Source organism: Mytilus californianus, unplaced genomic scaffold (assembly GCF_021869535.1).
Source record: "Mytilus californianus isolate M0D057914Y unplaced genomic scaffold, xbMytCali1.0.p SCAF_4, whole genome shotgun sequence".
Lineage (NCBI taxonomy): Eukaryota > Metazoa > Mollusca > Bivalvia > Mytilida > Mytilidae > Mytilus > Mytilus californianus.
In genome coordinates this window covers 88,159,790-88,176,712 of record NW_026262690.1, presented here as the reverse complement: position 1 = coordinate 88,176,712, position 16,923 = coordinate 88,159,790, and the positions used below count along the sequence as shown (strand labels likewise).

The 16,923-nt window shown below is 31.3% G+C and overlaps 2 protein-coding genes across 51 annotated transcripts in view; one reads left to right on the top strand and one right to left on the bottom strand.

The window, feature by feature from the left end:
- LOC127738865 (histone H3.v1-like) overlaps nt 1-16,923 on the top strand; it is a 136,868-nt gene that overhangs the window by 75,417 nt on the left and 44,528 nt on the right. The gene's annotated exons all lie outside the window — the stretch shown is intronic.
- LOC127738858 (zonadhesin-like) overlaps nt 1-16,923 on the bottom strand; it is a 90,062-nt gene that overhangs the window by 46,640 nt on the left and 26,499 nt on the right. The gene's annotated exons all lie outside the window — the stretch shown is intronic.

Genomic DNA, 16,923 nt, shown 5'->3' with positions numbered 1-16,923 from the left:
TTTATAGATTCCATAATGACCGATATTAAAAAAGGGAATAACGTTCAAATCTTCAAAGATAGTTCTGTTTGATTTGCTTCATTAAAAGCACAAATCATATTAAGCAGCGATGATAAATCAATTGACTCTCAAGATAGCCAGGGGGTATAAAGTTGAACCCTGTTTGTTCCGTCTCTGGGTATTAACTTCCTAGCAATGGACACCCTTTTGACATTGAAATCAATAAATGAGTATCTCCTACACTAGTAGCAAGATTTAAGTCTTAATCGCCTTGATTTACTGCTAGTGAAAAACGTTAAGACCGGTTTAGACTTTCAGACTCTGTTCCGATATATCGTGTTCAGTCAGATCAGTCGGGTCAACATAAACAAGACAGATTCTTCTAGCGTTCAAATAAGACTTGATTAGATCACGTTCAGATAAAATAAGACCAAAGGTAAAAAATCTGTTTAGTTGCTGTAAGATCGTGTTCAGTCGTGTTAAGATTTTAAATATTTTAAATAAAACGAGCGACACTTTATCTGTGTTTATCAGGGGTTACTCCCCTTTATGAATAAAATCGGCATAGCTAGGAGGATATTCTTTTGTGGTTTTTTAATATAATACTGTATATCTATTTCATTAAATAACGTATGCAAACGTACAATTCATTTTTTCCCGATAGAATTTTTTACATGTAATTGGTTATATAAGAAAAGATTAACTGTCTTAACCGGGAAATGTGTTAGTCATTAAAACTTTGCAGTCGTGCTTTCTGACATAAAGTAGTCCTGTATTTATTCATTCCGCCCATAAAGATATAATGATAAGTAATATATCCCAAAGATGTTTTGAAATTTTCTTAAACATTTTTTGTTTCTAATGTAAAATAATAGTTCTGATCCATATAAAATTTGTCAAGAAAAATATATTCTAAGTATCTAATTTACTTTAAATTTTTAAATATTATACAGATGACAGTTGCTTGGTGAAAGTTATTTACATTTCAATAAACGGATTATCTAAGCAGTCAACCGAAACGGGTTGTCATAAACTATCTAAATAATTACCCATGCAACGCTTATGATGTTTTATCTATGGACGTAAAATGAATAAAGTTCCATGTTTTATCTTATATAAGGATTTACCGGGTAAAATTATTACATTGACAAATAAAACATTATTTTTTCAAAAAAAATGCAACAAGAATAAAGAATATTTTAAGAATTTAGTTGACAGTTTATATTTACCATTAGGTACCTATAAAGACCGATTTCGATACCTCTCTTGATTTTTTTTTTATCATCAAGTTTTTTTTAGCAAGAACTAATACAAGAATAAATCATATAGAAAAATATCAAACAACGATTGATAAAATCTTGTGTACGGTTTATATTTCTGTTTCGTATCAGATTTTTTTTTATAACACCAGCGTTACTTCTCATTTAAAAAACAGTGAGATGCTTACTTGCTTTTTCGAAATTGACCAAAAAGCTATAGAATAACGTAGCGAAATGACTGTACTTATAGATTATACCTTTGTTTTTCCATTTTGAATTGTTTTACACTAGTCATTTTGGGGACCCTTATAGCTTGCTGTTCGGTGTGAGCCAAAGCTCCGTGTTGAGGCCGTATTTTTAATCTATAATTGTTTTATACTTTGTAACTTGGATGGAGATGATTATTTGGCACACATACCACATCTTCTTATTTATATCATAGATGTATATTAACCGGGAGCAGTTTATAATATTTTCATTTCGATAAAAAGAAATATGTATTTAGTAAATCAAATCGATTTGTACCATATTGTTACATTCAAAAGTCTTTAACTGAAGTAAATGATTGATAGAAATACATTATTTGTATTGCATCGCTCCTAAAATAATGTCCAGTGTCAAATATTACACATCGATGATCACTTAGATGTTCAACTGATTCAACCAAAAATTAAACTTAGGACTAGGATCAAATGCAATTCATTACGTTACAATTGTATCCAATATTAATATTGCTAATAACATTCAGTCGAGGAAAAGACACATGTGACATTGATATGCATTGGTTTGTTCTAGCCTGATACGGTGAGCGCGTGTCGACAAAAAAGGTCATGTTAACAAGAGAACAATTGTTTTGAATCAGAGCCAAATTGACCTTTGTTCCAACTCTACTCATAAATAATGCGTGCTTGTGGACAAAAGGTCACAGACGAAAGGTCACAATTCAGTTTCTGAGACTATTTTCTTTGAAAAAGAGAAAATACTTATTTAAAAAAATATATTTTGTATGTATCTTGAACTATTGTATATATAAACCAACTCTGTAAACAAATGTATTAAATGAACAAATAATTGTTTAGTAAACAAACTATCAAAGTGGATTGGTACCTAAACAGCTTCATGGTGCTAAGAAATATTACATCATTTGCATGATTAGAATTTAATAAATCTTCATTTACCAAGGCTAATGAACAAATTCATAAACTGTAAAAAGAATATATGTAATACAAAGTAATTTTTCAAGATATTTCTCTTACATACTTAAACAATTGTCACTTCCTGTCCTGTGACTTTTTGTCCTGTGACTTTTCAGTGTTCGCTTACTGTTAAGAATAGGACCTCCCTTACCCAGGACCTCCCTTACTAATGGAGAGAAAGCTGTCGGGACTACCAATCCTAAGTGTTAGAGAGAATAAAAAGTACATCAGTCATTCTCAATTTTATATGTTTTGCGTAAAACAAAACGGTTTTAAATGTTGAATTTAAGGAATGCTCGGATTTAAAAAAATAAATCTTTTTCGTTTGCTTTTCGTTGAAATCATCCTGAATATTATGTAATATTGTACGCTGAACATTCAACGATCATGGCCAAGCATGTGTTCTTCAAAATGCAATCTGTAGAAGAAAAAACACGGTTTTAAATCATGTACATTGGAAATCAAGAATCGTGTGTCGTGTTCGACCTATAATCCTTTATTAAATAGTCGAAATTGACTATTAATATATAGTTTTGTTTTGCACCTACTTAACTCTATATATGCATGTTTTTGCCACTTTGCTTGGAAAAATTATCATACATCTTAATTCTCTTTTAATAACATTTCCTTATTCAATTTGCTACTCGTCTACCAAAAAAAAAATAGATATTGTTTCATTTTTGCCATTTTGGTTATAATAAGTTCTTGGTAGATGTATGTCCTTTATGATCTCTCAGGTAAATATCAAAAATGAGTCCTGAGTTTTGACGGTTGTGAATTAAGGATTAGTTACTTTATGGAACACTTATTTCCTTGGATGGTAGTACAAACTTGTATTTCATCCTTTAAAGTTAGTATGCCTGTTTAATAATTTACAGTTTTAAGGAGAATTCTTCGTCTTTTGCAAATAGATGAAGAATAAAATGAAAATTTGCTTTCGATTGCATTCAGGCAGAGAGAAATATGTTTTGTTATATTTCAGACGATTTTTAGTACGGATATTAAACTATAATTCTTAATCTCTTCCAATTTACAAATATAATTTGGTATTGTTTTTTCTGCAAATGGTAGATGAAACTTGTATGTTCTAACTTTTTCAGAGGTCTGTGAAATCTTGAAAATATGACGTTCCCGGAAATCACAAGTCGCTATATAGAATGCTTGTAAAATTTAGAAACTTGCAGTACGCTCATATTTAATACTTTTCTGTTAAAAAAGAAAGTGTAAAAATAAGAAGGCGAAAACGGGAAAAGGGGAGGGTTGTTACACGAACACTTTCTTCGCAATTTAATTCTAAACGAATAGTGATTATCTAACTTTTTGTTCAAATATCGAATACACAATCAAATATCACATTTATCCAATCAGTTGTCTTGTTAAACAAACCTGCGTGCGATGACCCACTGTCCACATAGTTTAGTTTAGAGAGTTTAGTTGTTTTTTTATAATGAATTGATCATCAAACGGACGTAGTTGCTATTGTTGGCCAGGGACTTTCTATACTAATGAAAAAGTCCATGTGTGTGCTTGTCAGATAGAAATAGACAACGCTTATATTTAAGAATAAAAAAAGTGATGAAAAAGAAATATTACTATGCATTGGATGGATATTTAGACTAATTCACTAGCTGTGTTATACAGACGGAGAAATAACGCCACGTGTAGCCAGGATAAAAAAAAATGATGATTTTAATTATGCTAAAAATGATATATTATCCAATCAAAGGGGAAGCGATATGTCGGCTCCTGAATCCGCCACTGACCAAGCAAATTACGACATAATTAAACAATTAACAATCTTGTAAAAAAAATAATAGAAAAGCGTCTTTTTTATCCCTTATATTTTATGATATTTTGTGGACAATATAAATCATAAATCAGTGTTTCAAAGTCATATCAGATAAAAAAAATAATTGCAATTTCTGCCACAAAAAAAAAAGTATTTTAGAATCACGAAATAATTGAAATCGAATTTGGATTAGTTTTGTGCTCAATGGAATTTATTAAGACTTTAAAATATCTGTTCCTTTATATTCGCTATTTTGAGATCGAATTTAATGAGGTTCATATATAAGTATGTGCCAAAACAGAAAAAATACAGTTGCAAATCAACGGGTACGTCTAAACACTGCCCAGGACCTCCTGAGTGCACTCAGGACATACAAAGTGCACCCAGAACTCTTTTAAAGTCAACGTATATGCACACAGGAAAAATGTTTACATTCTTTTCACGTTGTCTATTTTAGTGGAAACTTTTGGAATATTTTGAAAACGAACTTAAATAGGTATTCAATATTTTTATAAAATAATGAGGGCACGTGTCACTGATTCACAACTACTCAGCCGTGAATAATCCAATCAACAAAATTGATTGGATTATCCTTATTGCTTATGAATATTCAGATTCAATATTTTATTAATCTATCTTATGAATATTATGTTATCAAAACAGTGTTTTTTATAAAAATTTTATAATGCGAAATTTTAAAGTTTTTTCGAAATTGATTTATGTAATTAAATACTTTGTGTATTGACTTTAACGATAATGGAGAAAAAAACCTCAAAAGTCCCATTTAATGTATTTTTATACAGTTTATGTGTAATGAGTCAGCTAAATTAATTTTGTTATTATACGTTCTGCAGTTCTAAAGTAAAAGAAATAACAATTGATATTGTTTTATAGTTTGTCTATTATCAGTTCGTTTTTGTTTTTCTTCGTGAATTTTTTCTCCTTTCCAACATCAATTAAATAAACGAATATCATATTTTATTTAATATAAACATACAAAGTGTTTTTGTTTTGTTTTGATAAGTCTAATATCTTGGTAGAGTACGTGCTTTTATTGGTTTCTTTCTTTGGTTTGGCTTATGGGCAAGTTTTTGTTTTATTTTTATTTAACATCTGTGCATAAGGACTTATTCGTTGTAAGAACGGACTGAGTATCTTTCAACAGTCTGCGAAATAGTCTTTCTCGCTGTTCTTGATTATGAGTCTTGCAAAAACAACATTAAATTGATATGAAATAACATGTTTTCTGTAAGACCAAAAAGTTCATAATTTCTCATGAGCTCGATTTAAAACCAAATCTTACTACTTGAAAATGTTAAGAAAAAAAACCAAATATGATAAATGACGGGAGTTCAATGTACGCATTATTTTAGCCCGTGTGTGAAAGGGGGGTCGGTCTTGATTGGGACAGAAAACTGACAGAAAAATGGAGTCAAATTCATTATTCAGAATTTATTTTCTCATTGAAATTCGTTCAGGCTTGTAATCATGGTAATACTGGAGAAGAACGATTTTAAGGAGAAACAAAACTTTACTGTTTGAGTTTGATTATTTGAAAATCGTATTTTGATAAGTACGTCAACAAATACAGATAAGACCGGGCTTCATTCAAAACCAAATATTGCCTTATTAAAAAGTTGATGACAAATTCCTTCTTCAGATTTTATTTCCCTATTCAAACTCGTTTGAGGAATTTATTACTCACTCATCGGTACAGCGGATACAGCTTAATAGTTACTTCGAAGGGTGAAAAGCTATATACCGTACATTCATTTAACTATGCACCGTACAGAAGGATTTATGTGGTCAGCTATACACTGTACACAACGCTTCTTTTCGGAATAAAATATCGAAAAATAACATATATATGAAAGATTTCAATGCCAATTATTGAAACAGCTATACTTATTACGTACACACAGTGCATGGCCTTCTATCAGAAAAAGAGTTGCAATATTGAATAGAGAATCATATCGGATGAGACGAGCGCCAACTTCTTTGACAAGTATTTGCACATGTTTTAGTAAGCGTTCTTGTTTTAGGAAAATAATGAGACTTCTCTAATCATCAACCTACGACCAAATCATTTCTTAAAACAACAATTATGTTTAGATTGAGGTACACATTGATATTATGTAAACAAAACAAAGACTTTCTTACCGTGTCAGAAGAAAAATCGATCACGTCCGCTTGGTTAGTACCTATATCCGCTGTACCGATGATACACGGTGTTACTGGACAAGAACGAGTGAAAAAAGCGACAGTGTCTTGTAAATATGTGGATACACTTTCAATAGTCACACACATATTTTATATACATTTATTTCGGGAATTATTTTTTAATTTATTATGCGCTCTATTGATGCCAGATTTTCCTTTTTTCTACTATCAATGTTCAACCACACCTATATATGCATTCTTATATTATAGGACTTTCCTCGTAGATGAAACAGGGGTTTTATCCAAAAAGGACGTCACGTTTTGCAATGAATAAGATCTATATTATTTTTAACGTTTTCAAATGAAATGAATTGAATTGAAAATTTCCCGACTATAGACAAGACAAGACGTATACATGTACATATACGTAGACTTCGTTTGGATGTGACATGTCTTTAAAATTAATACAGTTGAAATAAGACTGAGAATGAAACTTTTTTCTGTTAACTATGTACCATAAATTTAGGTACATCTCTCTACGATTAATCAGTTCAGTTCAGTTCAGTTTCTTGTATATTCCTCCATTAATTGTGGAGCACTACCCATAGGGTATAATTGTAGCAACTATATACATCTTAGAACATAAGGAAACATTTAATTATGTACAGATGACTGAATTTAGGCAATAATAATTACTAAATAATTAATATTATAACTAATTCATAGGATTGTCATCATAAAATTTAAAAATAATATTCATAATGTGCTGAAGTGTAAGAATAAGTTAAGTAAGAACTGGATATATTTACAAATAAGAATTTAGAATTTAAGTGGTCTTAAATTAAACTTTCTTATAATTGTTAGTTAAAGGTGCTATACGTACATCAGAATTTATAATGAGAAGGTTATTTTATAAGAATTATGTGAAAGGGTTGGGGTTTAGAACGATTCATCATATATACATGTTTTCCTTCACAGTTTAAAGTTACCTTATTTCGGATCTTATCATTATTCTTTAAAGGTAACTGGATATTTTAAAACTTTGCAAAAAATTTTATTTAATTTAGGTCCTAATACGTCATAAAATAGTAAGATGGTAAAGTAGGGAACTATTTTATTTTCAAAAAGTTTACTTATACTGTACTTGTGTTCAAGTTTTTTATCCTTTTTGTCCTCTGAGTATATGCATGGCTTGGGTGAAAGAAAAGCAATTGATCTATACTCATGCAAATTACCCTTTCAATTATGAATTCTTATAAACTGAACAAGTAATAGCTTTTCTAAAAAGCTAGCCGTCTCATAGCTGATTAAAGTGGAAAATGTTTTCTCTTTGTAGTTCAATTCGATTAAAATTGTATGTAAATTGTAGTAGATAACAAAAATTATAAAAGGCTTATACCTTTTTTTAGATTTACCAATTTTTTTTGGGGGAAAGTATTAAAACTGGAAATTAGGGGTAATGTCTTTTTATCGATTATTTTTTTTCAAACAGATATCGGAGTTGTTCGTTGGCTTTTTCTTTGGTTGTTTGCTTGTTTATTTGTGTTAGAAAAGTATGGCCGCTTCCACCTGAAAGTTTTTCGTTCATAATAGGCATCGAAAAGTGTAGAGAGCAGGCATGGGGTAATGCAAATTTGAAATTGTAATGCATGGTAATGCATTACATTTTTCCAAGTAATTGCGTGTAGTGTGTAATGCAGCAATTTGTGCATTACATGTAATTGTAATATAATGCATTACTTTAGCAAAAAGTTGTGTAATTTCATGCATTACATGGCATTACATGGCATTACATGTCATTACTTTTTTCACATACTACATCTTTAACATATTGTTGGAGTTTTAACTAAACCAAATTTAGATTTCTTGATTAATTAAGAATATGTTAATTTTAATTAAGGTTTATGTTTATTTTATAATTAGGGAAGTAATTCACAGTAATTAAATATTTCGTTTAAAATTTAAAGAAAAACAACAGAAAATATATTAATAAAAGTAAAGTCAACATTAAGTTAAAATAATTAAAAATTGTAAAAATCAAATTAAATAGACTTTTTACATGAATACTTATATTCAATTCATGGAACAGTTACTGCATATGCTAGAATCTTTTGTGACTTGTAGTTGTTTTTCAAAATGTTTAATTTTTCTATTCACTAATAAAATTTTCAAATGTAATGTGTAATTCAAGGCATTACTTTGCAAAAGTAATTGTAATATAATGCATTACTTTGATAAATGCATGTAATTGTAATTGTAATATAATGCATGGTTTGGTCAAAGTAATTGTAATATAATGCATTACATTGCAATGTAATTCGCCCCATGCCTGGTAGAGAGTGAAACGTAGTAAAATTTAAACATATAAGAACACAATTAATATATTTCCAACGGTATCTCACATCTTTTCAAAAATGATCCTTAAAATGTAAAGCTTCACATATATGTATGGTTATTTTTGTTGTCGATGAAGATTTCGTCTATTCATTGTAGTTGGACTGCAATGTGGAATGCCCCACGCCTCTTTTTCTATATTTGAATAATGAGTATCCTTAACAATTAAATGTTTCTTTTTTCAGATTATTTGGTTTTATTGGACTTCTTGATTTTATTTTTTGATGAAAAATACTCAGAGTCGTGAGACGGGTAATTTGTTATATAAGATCTATTGTAAGCGCCTGAAAACAAAGTAGTTTCGCCGCCATTTTTTTTCAAATCATAATAGACGTCGTTGGTTATAAAGAAGGTGATAAGTTCTGCAAAGCTACTTTAAGTTCACTATGAGGCCATCAACATAAGAGAATCAACAAATTTGACCAAAACTTAATCAAGCATACAGCTTGATACTGTATCTTTTGTTATTGTTTTACTTGTACATATCTTCATATTTATTTACTATACCATTTAATGTTGGATGACGAATAAAGGCCCTTATCATACTTACCCTTAAAAGCTTGACATACTGGATTGACATAATCTTTTGTGGGAGACCGTTCGTATGTTGACATATAAATGTCTTTTTGTTTTATGATCATAGTATATGTATGTTTATACTTGTTTTTACAATTCTTGTAGAAAACATACAATTAAGAATAATCTTTTAAAGTGCCAACAGTATTTTCGTCTTTTAAATTTATAATTTTCTTTTATTTCTCTTTCTCTCGTTTAGCATGTCTAGTATAAATAGTCAATAAACCTCAAAACAAACATTAGAAGTTTGTTCCTGACCCTGCTCATAGTTCCAAGTAATATCTGAATTATTTTTTGCTATTAAGATTATTTTTTGTAACAAAAAAAATGTTCCGGCGTGACATTTGTTCCGCTGGAACTTATTTCATAGGAAATATGTTCCACCGGAATTTATATCACAGAAAATTTTTACCCGGAATATATATTTTAAGAAAATATGTTCCAGCACTGTAAAATTTGTTCCGGAACTAATTTTTTTACTAATGTTAAATAAGTTCCGGGTGTTATAGATTAACATGATGCATTAACTTTATATCAAGCAAAACATTCTATAGTTGTACCTGACAAGTTTAATATTCAACATTGAAGTCTTTAAACAACACGACAACGTTCAAAATAAGGTAAATCTTTGAGAAATTCAAATTAAGTCAGCATATATATTGTACGTAGATAATATGATTAAAAAACAAATGCACAACTATGATTAACAACTGCGATAAATATTTAAAACACACTATTTAATTTTTTGTCTCGCCTTGACGGAGTCAAATAGCGAGACATATGTATGCTGTTTCCGGCGTCGGCGGCGGCGCCGTCGTCAACAATGTATTAGTTTGTGATTAGGTCTAGTTTATGGCGAACCACAAGTGGTAGGTCAATCATATTTGGTATGCAGTTGTATTAGCATTGGCACATCTCATTTCCATGGAGATTATTTGGCCTTGCCCCCTCAGTCATGGTCTATTGACTTTGAAACTTTTGCTTATTTTACATGTATTAGTTTGTGATTAGGTCAGTTTATGGGGAACCACTAGTGGTAGGTCAATGATATTTGGTATGCAGTTGTATAAGCATTGGCATATCTTATTTCCATGGAGATTATTTGGCTCCCTTAGTCATGGTCTATTGACTTTGAGAATTTTGCTAAGTTAACATGTATTAGTTTGTGATTAGGTCAGTTCAAGGGGAACCATTTAGGGTAGGCAAATGTTAATTGGTATTCAGTTGTATAAGCATTAGCACATCTCATTACCATGGAGAATATTTGGCCCCGCCCCCTCAGTCATTGTCTATCGACTTAGAAACTTTTGCTTAGTTTACATGTATTAGTTTGTGATTAGATCGGTTTAAGATGAACTGCTAATGTTAAGTAAACGATATTTGGTATGCAAATTTATTGGCATTTGCAAATATCGTTTCCATGGATATTATATAGCCTCACCCCCTCTTCATGGTTCATTGACTTTGAAACTTTTACATAGTTTATAAGTTAATGTTTGTGTTTAGGTTTGTTTAAAGGGAACGACTTATAATAATTCAATGGTATTTGGTATGCAGTTGTATTAGCTTTGGCACATCTCATTTCCATGGAAATTGTTTAGCCATGTACCTCAGTCATGGTTCATTGACTTTGAATATTTGCATAACTTATGAAACATGTTAAAGTATTGCTATTTTAATTTCAACATTTGCATAATCAGAATTACAAAAGGATGAGACATATTTCTGTGATAACAGTTTATCTACAAATTCTGATATGAATTAACATATGTTGAATTGCAATATTCTTAAATAAATGATTGATCTATAAAAAAATTCTGACGAATTCTTCTTATTCTTCGCTTATCTGCCTCATTAAATTGTTGTCATTTGGATATTTTTGTATGGATAATGTAATTAAACATTTTGCTATACTCCACAGAATCCATATTGGATGTTTACACCTTTTATTTATTACATTATCAATATAATACATGTTTTTATAATGTACTTGAATTATAACTTTAAGCTCACTGATAACAATGCTCAGTATAAAAGATAACTTGTATAACCAGTGGAACATATTTCACAGACAAGGAACTTATTTCACCAGGTAAGGAACAAATCTCACAAACCTGGAACTTATTTCACTAGGTAAGGAACAAATTTCACAAACCCAGAACTTATTTCACCAGGTAAATTGTGGAACTTATTTTATAGAGATGGAACAAATCATATAGAAATTATCTGTGAAAAAAGTTCTCCCAGAATATATTTCCTGTGATATTTGTTCCACTGGAACTTTTTTCACAGGAACTAATTTTGGCTCACATATTCACAACTATTCTATATATTATAGTTAGACTTGGGAGGATAAAAAACTTTAAAATGTTGTAATGACATGTCCATTGAAGAAGATCGTAGATTGAACTTTAGAAGTAAATTGTCACGATTTGTTTGTTGCTTAATTGGGTTGCTGTCTAAATTAATTATGTATACTTCACATCTCCTTTAAAATCATTCATAGAAATTAAACATTGATTAAAATATGTTAGCATACATCGTCTGAGAGTAGTTTTTTGCTTTTCTTATATTCCCTTTTAGATATATTTTTAGTCTTCTGTTCTTCAACCTCTGCTATATCTTGCTAGGAAGAGCTAGCTAGGTAGATCTAGACAACATCCAACTCAGCCAAACGATCTTGGGGTGTGTGTGGGGGCACTTATTATGTAATGAGTGGAAAGGATGAGTCGCTGGGATAGGTCACTGTTTGAAGCTTCATGAAATTGCATGAGGTCGAGAAATTTAGGTGAAATATAAGACAAGGTTGATGATTGAATCTGAAACTAATCAGATGTCGATATTTTTTTACAGATGCAATTAAAATCACCAGAGATTGTGTATATATGTCTCTAAAATCACTTTCGTAAATGTTTAAGATATTTGTCAAATCTATTTACTAGTATCTCCCCATGAAATAGCGTAACAATGATAGCTATGTGCAGGTATATATACTTATTGTAAAAAATATATGATAGCTAGGGTAACTGCATGTATGTTCTTTTATCATTCAATATATACAGTCAAATGCGTTTTGTTAAAATATACTTTTTCACTCATTTGGTCTTTTGGAAAATGTTGTTTGTGCTGTATTTAGACCCCTCTACCAAGAAATTTGTTTTGCATGCACACGTATAAAAATTGCGGTTTTTATCCAACGCAATCATAGGTTTGAACGTTGTTTTCAATTTAGACTTGTTTATATTTTTTCGTTTGGGCTTGTATTATATTTGCCTTCGGACTTATATGATCCGTTCATCCTATTTTGACTCTTTCAAAATTCAAGAGTCTATCCTAAATTGAGGTAAATTATATGGCCTTCCAAATACCGTTTCGATTCCTAACATCACTGAAGAGACATTAATTGTCGAAATCCGGATATGGTGTACAAATGTTTGCACCTCATGTTTGCGGTATACCATCTTTTCCGCAAGTTTATTGTTTTCTGTTTGGTAATAAATTAATGATAAGATCTAATTGTTACATCTTGTGATCCGTTTATTTGTCAATCGCCAATGGCAGTCAGCAGGGTTTAAGAACATCAGTTGTTCGACCTGCTATTCAAATGCGTTTTGTTAAAATATACTTTTTCACTCATTTGGTCTTTTGGAAAATGTTGTTTGTGCTGTATTTAGACCCCTCCACCAAGAAATTTGTTTTGCATGCACACGTATAAAAATTGCGGTTTTTATCCAACGCAATCATAGGTTTGAACGTTGTTTTCAATTTAGACTTGTTTATATATATATATAAAGGGTGGGGTATTGGATGTCTCAGCTGCTCACCTCTGCCATAGAAAGGTCGAAGTGCCGCCGCCGCCGCCCCCGCCCCCTGAGATAAAAATTCTTGTGTAAATTAATATTAATAGAACAGAAATTATTTGATATCTCCGTTTTAAAATGTTTGTGTTGCCTTTAGATTATCTTACTGAGTAGGGGGCCTCGGTGGCCGAGTGGTCTAAGTAGTTACTACTGTAATCACTAGCCAGTCAACACTGAGGTTGTGAGTTCGAACCCCGCTCTTGCGGGTGCACTCGACTCCAATCTTAATTGACTAGGATTGTCAGTTTTCCTATCGAAGGTCGGTGGTTTTCTCCGGGCGCTCCGGCTTCCTCCACCAATAAAAACTGGCCGCCACGAAATAGCCCAAAAGCGGTGCTTAAAAGTGGCGTTAAAACACCAAAAATCAAATCAAATCAAATCTTACTGAGTATAAATAAATATAACCTTAGAAAAAGGCATTTTTCTAAAAGTTTTCTTATGTTTTCACGTATAAAATGTACGTAACATGAAATAATCACGTGTGTGTTTACAAATCTTCAGGAGATTTGGCTATTTATAGATAAGTGTTACCTGTGTACCGATATGCATGATTGGTAACCAGGAAAATCTATTTACTAAAATAAAGAGTTCAGATCCGACACTCTACGGGATTAAAAGACATTTACTAGGTTTGAATTGTCCCAACCAATGAACGAAATTTAATTATGACAGCGTCAGTAATATCTTCCAATTAGGTAGTAAGAAAGCCTTCAGCCCGCAGACTGTCCATCGTTCAACTCTTAATACCGTCTCCGAGGAGACGGTAATAAAAAGTAATCAAACAGAACTCAAACTATAGGAGATGTGGAATAAACTTCAATTTGACAGCAACCAAACGACAAAAACGCCATAGGTAAATCAGATATGTCTTTGAGTAAAAGCTAATTTCTATTGTTTCACTGTTTTTATTTCAAATAGCGCAATTAAACAATCACTTTTTTCAAATATATTTTTTCTAACAAAGCATCAAAGAAAAGATCAACAGCCCTTTTATCATTACTAGTTAGCAACAAGGAAACATAATTTACCAGTTAAAGATTGGTTGGATCAATTTTCAAGGTGATCAGACATTACACAAGAAGAGCGCGTGCCCCGTAAAAATGTTAACTTGTATTTGTAGTATTTGTATTTTTATCCATCTGATGAGTTAAGCCTCTTTCAACTGATTTTTATAGTTCGTTCTTATGTTGTACTGTTACACCACTGTCCCAGGTTAGGGGGAGGGTTGGGATCCCGCTAACATGTTTAACTCCACATTCTGTATGTATGTGCCTGTCCCAAGTCAGGAGCCTGTAATTCAGTGGTTGTTGTTTGTTTATGTGTTACATATTTGTTTTTTGTTCATTTTTTTTACATAAATTAGGCCGTTAGTTTTCTCGTTTGAATTGTTTTACATTGTCATTTCGGGGCCTTTTATAGCTGACTGTGCGGTATGGACTTTGCTCATTGTTGAAGGCCGTACGGTGACCTATAGTTGTTAATTTCTGTGTCATTTGGTCTCTTGTGGAGAGTTGTCTCATTGGCAATCATACCACATCTTCTTTTTTATGATAACTTTTAAATCTCTTAAGATTTTCGAACCAACTTTGAACATATTTTTTTACATTATAATAATCAATCTTAATTTACGGTCTTGGTGCATATTTAACCTTTCCATTCATATCCTTAGTTCAGACGACATAGTACTATTGGCGGAAAGTGCTGATGATTTACAGAAACAGCTGGATTCTTTCAGTGAATACTGTAATATTTGGAAGCTTAAAGTTAACTAAAGTGATGATTTTTTCTAGAGGCAGAATGCCGTCAAATTTACATTTGTATATAGCTATAGACGGCACTGACATTGAAAATATTAATAGAATTTAACTATTTGGGCATATTATTATCTAGAACTGGTAATACTAAAATAGCACAGAAACACCTAGCAGAAAAAGCCACACAAGCTATGTTTAAGGTGTTGAAATCAGGCCGCATACATAATCTTTCCACTCAGTGTCACTTAGATCTTTTCTATAAAGTTGTGAAACCCATACTTTTGTATGGATGTGAAATTTGGGGGCATGGTGATGTTGAAATTATAGAAAGAATCCATCAGAAATTCTGTAAACTTCTTTTGAAACTGAAAATTCCACACCTAGCTATATGGTATAGGGAGAACTTGGTAGATATCCTTTAAATTAAAAATAGTATCTTATTGGTGTAAATTAGTATCTGCTAAAGAGACTAAGTTATCTTCTATCGCATATACACTATTAAAAACACTATTTACTGTTAATAATGTATGTACATTTTTTGTGAGTGAAGTTAAAAATATATTGGATGAATGTGGTTTTTCAAATATTTGGATTTCTCAATGTTTTGGTAATGATATATGATTAAAAAATGCACTAAAGTTGCAATTACAAGACCAATACAAACAGTTGTGGAATACACAATTTCAAGAGTCTACACAATCAGTAAATTATAGAATTTTTAAGTTAGAATTAAATTTTGAAAAAAAATATTTTGATATGTTGGATATGCACGAAAGTATTATTTTATGTAGATATAGAACCACAAACTACAGACTCTCAATAGAGACAGGGAGGTGGAATAATGTTAATAGAAATGATAGAAAATGTCATCTTTGTAATATTGGTAGCATTGGAGACGAATTTCATTATCTGCTAGAATGTCCATTTTTTAACGACAGTAGAAAATTATACCTTGATAAGTACTATTTGGCTTATGTTAATACACTAAAGTTTAGAAAATTGATGAGCAAATTAAACAAAAATTCAGAGCTAAAAGGATTATGTAAGTTTATAAAGTGTATAAATAAACATGTGGGTCCTCCTAGCTAAAATGTATATTATTTGGAAACCACTGTATTGTATATATGTTTTGTAAATAGATGCATATTCATGTACATATTTTGCACTCTCTCTGTACCTATGTATCTGCAATGGTTATGGGAATAAAGATATTGGTATTGGTTTATATGAACTCGTCAAGCTTCGGTTGATTCAATCAACACTATGATAACTGGACACATTATACAAAAGTCGGCGCGTGCCATGTAAAATGTTTATAACTCTTTCATTTCTAAATACATTTACACCAAAATTTAAATATATGCTCTTTATTTACAACATTATCATACTGAATGACCTTGGTACTTATATGACTGTTCCATCATGGGCTTAGTGCAGTTTTCAGAGCTTAGTGCACCAAGGCGGCCTAGGTGGTGTTTAGACGTACCGGGTAAATCAGTCTTCAACAAGAAACAGGGGCGTGTTTTTTTGTTCTTCGGTAGTGAGCCAGAAGAGGTCCATTTCTGTTTTTTTGCAGAGGGAAGATCTTCTGGCCCTCTTCCACCTCTTCGTTTTTGATAGGTAGTTTAGACGGCAGAGGCACATAACAAACATGGCGTCGTTTAGTCTAAATGACATTGATAAATTTATGAATGCAGATATATTGGAATGTGAGCTGTGTTATAAACGTTTTTATGGTATGACAGTCTTAATAGGACATCCCTGTATGACGATAAGCTGGATAAATATAAGAACTACACGGACAATAAAAGTTAAGGGACGACTATTTGATATTCTAGGGAAGGGATTTTGATTGATTGGTGTTTAACGCTACTTTCAACACTAAGTTGGGCTATTCCGTGGTGGTCAGTTTAAATTTATAGAGGGCATTATTAA